Genomic DNA, 9,687 nt, shown 5'->3' on the forward strand with positions numbered 1-9,687 from the left:
TACGGGGGCAAGGGGGCACCCCATGGACACACTTGATATATGATATTTTAGCCGTGTGCGGTGCCCCCCTCCACCATATGACACCTCGATAATACCGTCGCGGAGCTTAGGCGAAGCCCTGCGTCGGTGGAACATCATCATCGTCACCACGCCGTCGTGCTGACGAAACTCTCCCTCAAAACTCGGCTGGATCAGAGTTCGAGGGACGTCATCGAGCTGAACGTGTGTAGAACTCGGAGGTGCCGTGCGTTCGGTACTTGATCGGTCGGATCGTGAAGACGTACGACTACATCAACCGCGTTGTGATAACGCTTCCGCTGTCGGTCTACGAGGGTACGTGGACAACACTCTCCCCTCTCGTTGCTATGCATCACCATGATCTTGCGTGTGCGTAGGAAATTTTTGAAATTACTACGTTCCCCAACAGTGGCATCCGAGCCTGGTTTTATGCGTTGATGCTATGCACGAGTAGAACACAAGTGAGTTGTGGGCGATATAAGTCATACTGCTTACCAGCATGTCATACTTTGGTTCAGCGGTATTGTGAGATGAAGCGGCCCGGACCGACATTACGCGTACGCTTACGCGAGACTGGTTTCACCGTTGCGAGCACTCGTTGCTTAAAGGTGACCGGCGGGTGTCTGTCTCTCTCACTTTAGTTGAACCGAGTGTGGCTACGCCCGGTCCTTGCGAAGGTTAAAACAACACCAACTTGACAAACTATCGTTGTGGTTTTGATGCGTAGGTAAGAACGGTTCTTGCTAAGCCCGTAGCAGCCACGTAAAACTTGCAACAACAAAGTAGAGGACGTCTAACTTGTTTTTGCAGGGCATGTTGTGATGTGATATGGTCAAGACATGATGTGATATAATTTGTTGTATGAGATGATCATGTTTTGTAACCGAGTTATCGGCAACTGGCAGGAGCCATATGGTTGTCGCTTTATTGTATGAAATGCAATCGCCATGTAATAGTTTTACTTTATCACTAAGCAGTAGCGATAGTCGTAAAAGCAATAAGTTGGCGAGACGACAGCGATACTACGATGGAGATCAAGGTGTCGCGCCGGTGACGATGGTGATCATGACGGTGCTTCGGAGATGGAGATCACAAGCACGGTGCTTCGGAGATGGAGATCACAAGCACAAGATAATGATGGCCATATCATATCACTTATATTGATTGCATGTGATGTTAATCCTTTATGCATCTTATCTTGCTTTGATTGACGGTAGCATTATAAGATGATCTCTCACTAAAATTTCAAGATAAAGTGTTCTCCCTGAGTATGCACCGTTGCGAAAGTTCTTCGTGCTGAGACACCACGTGTTAATCGGGTGTGATAGGCTCTACGTTCAAATACAACGGGTGCAAAACAGTTGCACACGCGAAATACTCAGGTTAAACTTGACGAGCCTAGTATATACAGATATGGCCTCGGAACACAGAGACCGAAAGGTCGAGCGTGAATCATATAGTAGATATGATCAACATAGTGATGTTCACCATTGATACTACTCCATCTCATGTGTTAATCGGACATGGTTTAGTTGATTTGGATCACGTAATCACTTAGATGATTAGAGGGATGTCTATCTAAGTGGGAGTTCTTAAGTAATATGATTAATTGAACTTAAATTTATCATGAACTTAGTCCTGATAGTATTTTGCAAATTATGTTATAGATCAATAGCTCGCGTTGTTGCTTTCCTGTGTTTATTTTTGATATGTTCCTAGAGAAAAAATTATGTTGAAAGATGTTAGTAGCAAAGATGCGGATTGGATCCGTGATCTGAGGATTATCCTCATTGCTGCACAGAAGAATTATGTCCTTGATGCACCGCTAGGTGATAGACCTATTGCAGGAGCAGATGCAGACGTTATGAACGTTTGGCTAGCTCAATATGATGACTACTTGATAGTTTAGTGCACCATGCTTAACGGCTTAGAATCGGGACTTCAAAGACGTTTTGAACGTCATGGACCATATGAGATGTTCCAGGAGTTGAAGTTAATATTTCAAGAAAAATACCCGAGTTGAGAGATATGAAGTCTCCAACAAGTTCTATAGCTAAAAGATGGAGGAGAATCGCTCAACTAGTGAGCATGTGCTCAGATTGTCTGGGTACTACATTCGCTTGAATCAAGTGGGAGTTAATCTTCCAGATAAAATAGTGATTGACAGAATTCTCTAGTCACCATCACCAAAGTTAGTAGAACTTCGTGATGAACTATAGTATGCAAGGGATGACGAAAGTAATTCCCGAGCTCTTCCTGATGCTGAAATCGACGAAGGTAGAAATCAAGAAAAACATCAAGTGTTCATGGTTGACGTAACCACTAGTTTCAAGAAAAGGGCAAAGGGAAGAAGAGGAACTTCAAGAAGAACGGCAAGCAAGTTGCTGCTCAAGTGAAGAAGCCTAAGTCTGGTCCTAAGCCTGAGACTAAGTGCTTCTACTGCAAAGGGACTGGTCACTGGAAGCGGAACTACCCCAACTATTTGGTGGATAAGAAGGATGGCAAAGTGAACAAAGGTATATTGGATATACATGTTATTGATGTGTACTTTACTAGTGTTTATAGCAACCCCTCGGTATTTGATACTAGTTCAGTTGCTAAAGTAGTAACTCGAATTGGGAGTTGCAGAATAAACAGAGACTAGTAAAAGGCGAGGTGACGATGTGTGTTGGAAATGGTTCCAAGATTGATATGATCATCATCGCACACTCCCTGTACTTTCGGGATTAGTGTTGAAACTAAATAAGTGTTATTTGGTGTTTGCGTTGAGCATGAATATGATTTGATCATGTTTATTGCAATACGGTTATTCATTTAAGTTAGAGAACAATTGTTGCTCTGTTTACATGAATAAAAACCTTCTATGGTCATACACACCAACGAAAATGGTTTGTTGGATCTCGATCGTAGTGATACACATATTCATAATATTGAAGCCAAAAGATGCAAAGTTAATAATGATAGTGCAACTTATTTATGGCACTGCCGTTTAAGTCATATTGGTGTAAAGCGCATGAAGAAACTCCATACTGATGGGATTTTGGAATCACTTGATTATGAATCACTTGATGCTTGCGAACCATGCCTCATGGGCAAGATGACTAAAACGCCGTTCTCCGGAACTATGGAGAGAGCAACAGATTTGTTGGAAATCATACATACAGATGTATGTGGTCCGATGAATATTGAGGCTCGTAGCAGGTATCATTATTTTCTGACCTTCACAGATGATTTGAGCAGATATGGGTATATCTACTTAATGAAACAGAAGTCTGAAACATTTGAAAATTTCATATAATTTCAGAGTGAAGCGGAAAATCATCGTAAACAAGAAAATAAAGTCTCTACGATCTGATCGTGGAGAAGAGTATTTGAGTTACGAGTTTGGCCTTCAGTTAAAACAATGTGAAATAGTTTCACTACTCACGCCACCTGGAACACCACGGTGTAATGGTGTGTCCGAACGTCGTAATCGTACTTTATTAGATATGGTGCGATATATGATGTATCTTACCGATCTACCACTATCGTTTTGAGGTTATGCATTAGAGACAGCTGCATTCACGTTAAATAGGGCACCATCAAAATCCGTTGAGACGACGCCTTATGAACTGAGGTTTAGCAAGAAACCAAAGTTGTCGTTTCTTAAAATTTTGGGGTTGCGATGCTTATGTGAAAAGGTTTCATCCTGATAAGCTCAAACCCAAATCGGAGAAATGTGTCTTCATAGGATACCCAAAGGAGACAGTTGGGTACACCTTCTATCACAGATCCGAAGGCAAGACATTCGTTGCTAAGAATGGATCCTTTCTAGAGAAGGAGTTTCTCTCGAAAGAAGTGAGTGGGAGGAAAGTAGAACTTGATGAGGTAACTGTACCTGCTCCCTTATTGGAAAGTAGTTCATCACAGAAATCTGTTCCTGTGACTCCTACACCAATTAGTGAGGAAGTTAATGATGATGATCATGTAACTTCAGATCAAGTTAACTACCAAACCTCGTAGGTAAACCAGAGTGAAATCCACACCAGAGTGGTACGGTAATCCTGTTCTGGAGGTCATGTTATTTGACCATGACGAACCTACAAACTATGAGGAAACGATGATGAGCCCAGATTCCGCAAAATGGCTTGAGGCCATGAAATCTGAGATGAGATCCATATATGAGAACAAAGTATGGACTTTGATTGACTTGCCCAATGGTCGGCGAGCCATTGAGATTAAATGGATCTTCAAGAGGAAGACAGACAGTGATAGTAGTGTTACTATCTACAAAGCTAGAATTGTCGCAAAAGGTTTTCGACAAGTTCAAGGTGTTGACTACGATGAGAGTTTCTCACTCGTATCTATGCTTAAATCTGTCTGAATCATGTTAGCAATTGCCGCATTTTATGAAATATGGCAAATGGATAAACAAAACTGCATTCCTTAATGGATTTATTAAAGAAGAGTTGTATATGATGCAACCAGAAGGTTTTGTCAATCCTAAAGGTGCTAACAAAATATGCAAGCTCCAGCGATCCATCTATGGACTGGTGCAAGCATCTCAGAGTAGGAATATACGCTTTGATAAGTTGATCAAAGGATATAGTTTTATACAGACTTGCGGTGAAGCCTGTATTTACAAGAAAGTGAGTGGGAGCACTACAACATTTCTGATAAGTATATGTGAATGACATATTGTTGATCGGAAATAATGTGGAATTATTCTGCAAAGCATAAAGGAGTGTTTGAAAGGAGTTTTTCAAAGAAAGACCTCGGTGAAGCTGCTTACATATTGAGCATCAAGATCTATAGAGATAGATGAAGACGCTTGATAAGTTTTTTCAATGAGTACATACCTTAACAAGATTTTGAAATGGTTCAAAATGGAACAGTCAAAGAAAGAGTTCTTGCCTGTGTTACAAGGTGTGAAATTGAGTAAGACTCAAAGCCCGACCACGGCAGAAGATAGAAAGAGAATGAAAGTCATTCCCTATGCCTTGGCCATAGGTTCTATAAAGTATGCCATGCTGTGTACCATATCTATTGTATACCCTACACTGATTTTGGCAGGGGAGTACAATAGTGATCTAGGAGTAGATCACTGGACAGCGGTCAAAATTATCCTTAGTGGAATAAGGATATGTTTCTCGATTATGGAAGTGACAAAAGGTTCGTCGTAAAGGGTTACGTCGATGCAAGTTTTGACACTAATCTAGATGACTCTAAGTCTCGGTCTAGATACATATTGAAAGTGGGAGCAATTAGCTAAGAGTAGCTCCGTGCAGAGCATTGTAAACATAGAAATTTGCAAAATACTTACGGATCTAAATGTGACAGACCCGTTGACTAAAATTATCTCACAATCAAAACATGATCACACCTTAGTACTCTTTGGGTGTTAATCACATAGCGATGTGAACTAGATTATTGACTCTAGTAAACCCTTTTGAGTGTTGGTCACATAGAGATGTGAACTATGGGTGTTAATCACATGGTGATGTGAATTATTGATGTTAAATCACATGGCGATGTGAACTAGATTATTGACTCTAGTGCAAGTGGGAGACTGAAGGAAATATGCACTAGAGGCAATAATAAAGTATTATATATTTCCTTATATCATGATAAATGTTTATTATTCATGCTAGAATTGTATTAACCGGAAACATAATACATGTGTGAATACATAGACAAACAGAGTGACTAGTATGCCTCTACTTGACTAGCTCGTTAATCAAAGATGGTTATGTTTCCTAGCCATAGACATGAGTTGTCATTTGATTAACGGGATCACCTCATTAGGAGAATGGCGTGATTGACTTGACCCATTCCGTTAGCTTAGCACCCGGTCGTTTAGTATGTTGCTATTGCTTTCTTCATGACTTATACATGTTCCTATGACTATGAGATTATGCAACTCCCGTTTACCGGAGGAACACTTTGTGTGCTACCAAACGTCACAACGTAAATGGGTGATTATAAAGGTGCTCTACGGGTGTCTCCAAAGGTACTTGTTGGGTTGGCGTATTTCGAGATTAGGATTTGTCACTCCGATTGTCGGAGAGGTATCTCTGGGCCCACTCGGTAATGCACATCACTATAAGCCTTGCAAGCATTGTGACTAATGAGTTAGTTGCGGGATGATGTATTACGGAACGAGTAAAGAGACTTGCCGGTAACGAGAATGAACTAGGTATCGAGATACCGACGATCGAATCTCGGGCAAGTAACATACCGATGACAAAGGGAACAACGTATGTTGTTATGCGGTCTGACCGATAAAGATCTTCGTAGAATATGTGGGAGCCAATATGGGCATCCAGGTCCCGCTATTGGTTATTGACCGGAGAGGTGTCTCGGTCATGTCTACATAGTTCTCGAACCCGTAGGGTCCGCACGCTTAATGTTACGATGACAGTTTTATTGATTTTTGATGTACCGAAGGAGTTCGGAGTCCCGGATGAGATCGGGGACATGACGAGGAGTCTCGAAATGGCCGAGACGTAAAAATCGATATATTGGACGACTATATTCGGACTTCGGAAAGGTTCCGAGTGATTCGGGTATTTTTCGGAGTACCGGAGAGTTACGGGAATTCGTATTGGGCCTTAATGGGCCATACGTGAAAGGAGAGAAAGGTCTCAAAAGGTGGCCGCGCCCCTCCCCATGATCTGGTCCGAATTGGACTAGGGAAGGGGGGCGCCCCCTTCCTTCTTTCTCCTTCTCCCTTCCCTTCTCCTATTCCAACAAGGAAAGGAGGAGTCCTACTCCCGGTGGGAGTAGGACTCCCCCTTCTGGCGCGCCTCTCCTCCCTAGGCCGGCGGCCTCCCCCTTGCTCCTTTATATACGGGGGCAAGGGGGCACCCCATGGACACACTTGATATATGATATTTTAGCCGTGTGCGGTGCCCCCCTCCACCATATGACACCTCGATAATACCGTCGCGGAGCTTAGGCGAAGCCCTGCGTCGGTGGAACATCATCATCGTCACCACGCCGTCGTGCTGACGAAACTCTCCCTCAACACTCGGCTGGATCGGAGTTCGAGGGACGTCATCGAGCTGAACGTGTGTACAACTCGGAGGTGCCGTGCGTTCGGTACTTGATCGGTCGGATCGTGAAGACGTACGACTACATCAACCGCGTTGTGATAACGCTTCCACTGTCTGTCTACGAGGGTACGTGGACAACACTCTCCCCTCTCGTTGCTATGCATCACCATGATCTTGCGTGTGCGTATGAATTTTTTTGAAATTACTACGTTCCGAGGCAAAGAATATCATTTTGTCCCCAAAGGTGGCACGGTCCCTACGGAAACCACCAGGCTTGTTGTGAGTAGCTCTGGTTTGTGAGAAACTTATACCCAAACCTGCCCCAAATGGGACAAACTTTTTACCACGGCATGTTGACGCCGCTCCATGATACCATGCCAAGTTTCATGAATTTCAGACGAGTTTTGGATTTACTAGAATTTAAAAACCAGGTATCTCAATGTTTTGCCTGCAATCAACAGTGCCCTGGTGTTTGAAATTCATTCCAATTTCTTGGATGGGACCTAAGCATGCAGCCAAGGACACATATTTGATTTTTCAACCAATTTATATGCACTGGAGCATGTGAATGTATTTCAAATTTGAATTATGCACATAAAATGCCTAGGAAACCCAGTCAATGTATAAAAATGTCCAAACGAACCCCGAAAAATTCCAAAACTTAACACACCACTCCTGTTGTTCTATGTTGACACTAGAATTTTTTTGAAAGCAATAAGAGGCAACGGATATCGTTTCGTCCCCAAAGGTGTCGTGGTGTTCGAAATTCATCCCCATTTCTTGCATGGGACATAAGCATAAACCCATGGACATAAGCAGATAAAAGGTCTGGCAATTCAAACACCGTCCATTGCCGCTGTGAGCCCATTATGTAATTCAAATTGATGGAAAATCAAGTAGATCCCACACTGTTTATTATCACCAACCGTGTGAGATGCAGTACAAAATATCCTGGAGCACCATCGTTGTATAGTACGCCTATGGCTTACGCGAGAAGGTGCGTCGGCTACAGTCCACAGTATTACTGCCTCGTAATCTTGAAAATATCTACCGCCTGGAAGGTTTTAATGTTTGATAGCACACGATTAGTATGTGCGGACCGTGTGCGATGTCTGATACTCCCACTCTGCTTTAGTCCCTTGATTTAAATTTTCAGTAGCCCCGGCATTTTACTCCCGCCTCTGCATCCCTCGCAATTTCAAAAATATTTGCTCACCCTTGACCAAATTTTCAGTAGCCCCGCCTTATTACTCCCGCCTAGTAAAATTTTTAGTTGTCGCAGTATTTCCTCAAACACAACCTTGCCCTCCCTCCACACACACCACACAATCCCCAAAACCTCCGCTCACACAGACACAGACCACCCCCGAAAGCATTGGTAGGTCACCGCCATCGCCAACGCCTCCATCCTCAACCTCTGCCTGTGTGCCGGGGAGCTCGAGGAGCCAATGGCCAAAAAGAGGTTTATTGCGGCCTTTTTGCCCGACGCCGGCGAGGTGGCCGCCGAGGTGTCCCCGTCGTCCTCCGCGGGCTCGATCCGCTGTTGCTGGTCCCCCAATCCGCCCGCCGGCGCGCCCCTATGCCGGTTCGAGGACTTCCCCGTCCTCCCTCGAACCCGGCAGCCGACGAGGTCCTACCTCGGGGTCCGGCAGCGGCGGTGGGGGACGTGGGTCACCGAGATTACAGATCGGGAGACCCACGCCCGCCAGTGCTCGGTAGCTTCCGCACGGCCGAGCTCGCGGTCATGGAGTATGACCGCTGGCAGGTCCGCTACCACGGCGCGACGGCTAGGCTCAATTTCCCTTCGGCACACGTCCGATCGACCTCGTTCCGCCGGAGCCAGGGGTGGTGAGCTCGAGGCGTGGGAGCGCCTCGAGGCCGAGGCTGCCGATGAGGCCTACATGCAAGGGCTCCACCACCAGCACCCGGAGCTCGTGGAGGCGGAGCGGGCGATCTTTGCCGGCGCGGAGGGTGGCGAGGTTATCGCGCTCTCCTCCGATAACAAGGTCGAAGGCGGCGAGGACGGCGGCACGGAGGGCGGCAAGGTTATCGCGCTCTCCTCCAATGACGAGGTCGAAGGCGGCGGCGACGGCGGCGCGGAGGGCGTCGAGGTGGGCCCCGAGGACGAGGAGATGGACGTCGACGAGTGGAGGAGTGCCTTCCCCAACGACCCCGACGACGGCACCGGCCCGGACCCGGCTCGCGGCACACCGTACATGACGAGGAAGGATTGGCTTGACCTCTACTTCGACCGAAAGTAGTTTAGCTTAGTTTAAATTTATGTTTTATGTTCGGTTATGCAAAACTATCTATGTTTATGTTTGATTGCATGCTACTTTCGGTTGAACCTGCTTTGAACTTGATCATATTAAAGTTTACGGGATCGACTAGAAAAGGGCAAAAATTGCTGGAGTATATATATAGGACAACACTACTCTAATCTCAGGATTAGAATAGTTACTTCGATCACGGTGCCCCTATATAACAGCGATGGGGTTTCTCCGAACTCACGGAAACGGTAGCGAAAAAAGAAAAAAAAACCCACTCCCGATCCCATCGCTCCCAACCTCCTGCCCCCGCCCCAGATTCCCCTCACCCCGCGCCGCCGCATGATCTCCCCGGGGCCCCCGCCTCC

Source organism: Triticum aestivum, chromosome 6D (genome assembly GCF_018294505.1).
Source record: "Triticum aestivum cultivar Chinese Spring chromosome 6D, IWGSC CS RefSeq v2.1, whole genome shotgun sequence".
Classification (NCBI taxonomy): Eukaryota; Viridiplantae; Streptophyta; class Magnoliopsida; order Poales; family Poaceae; genus Triticum; species Triticum aestivum.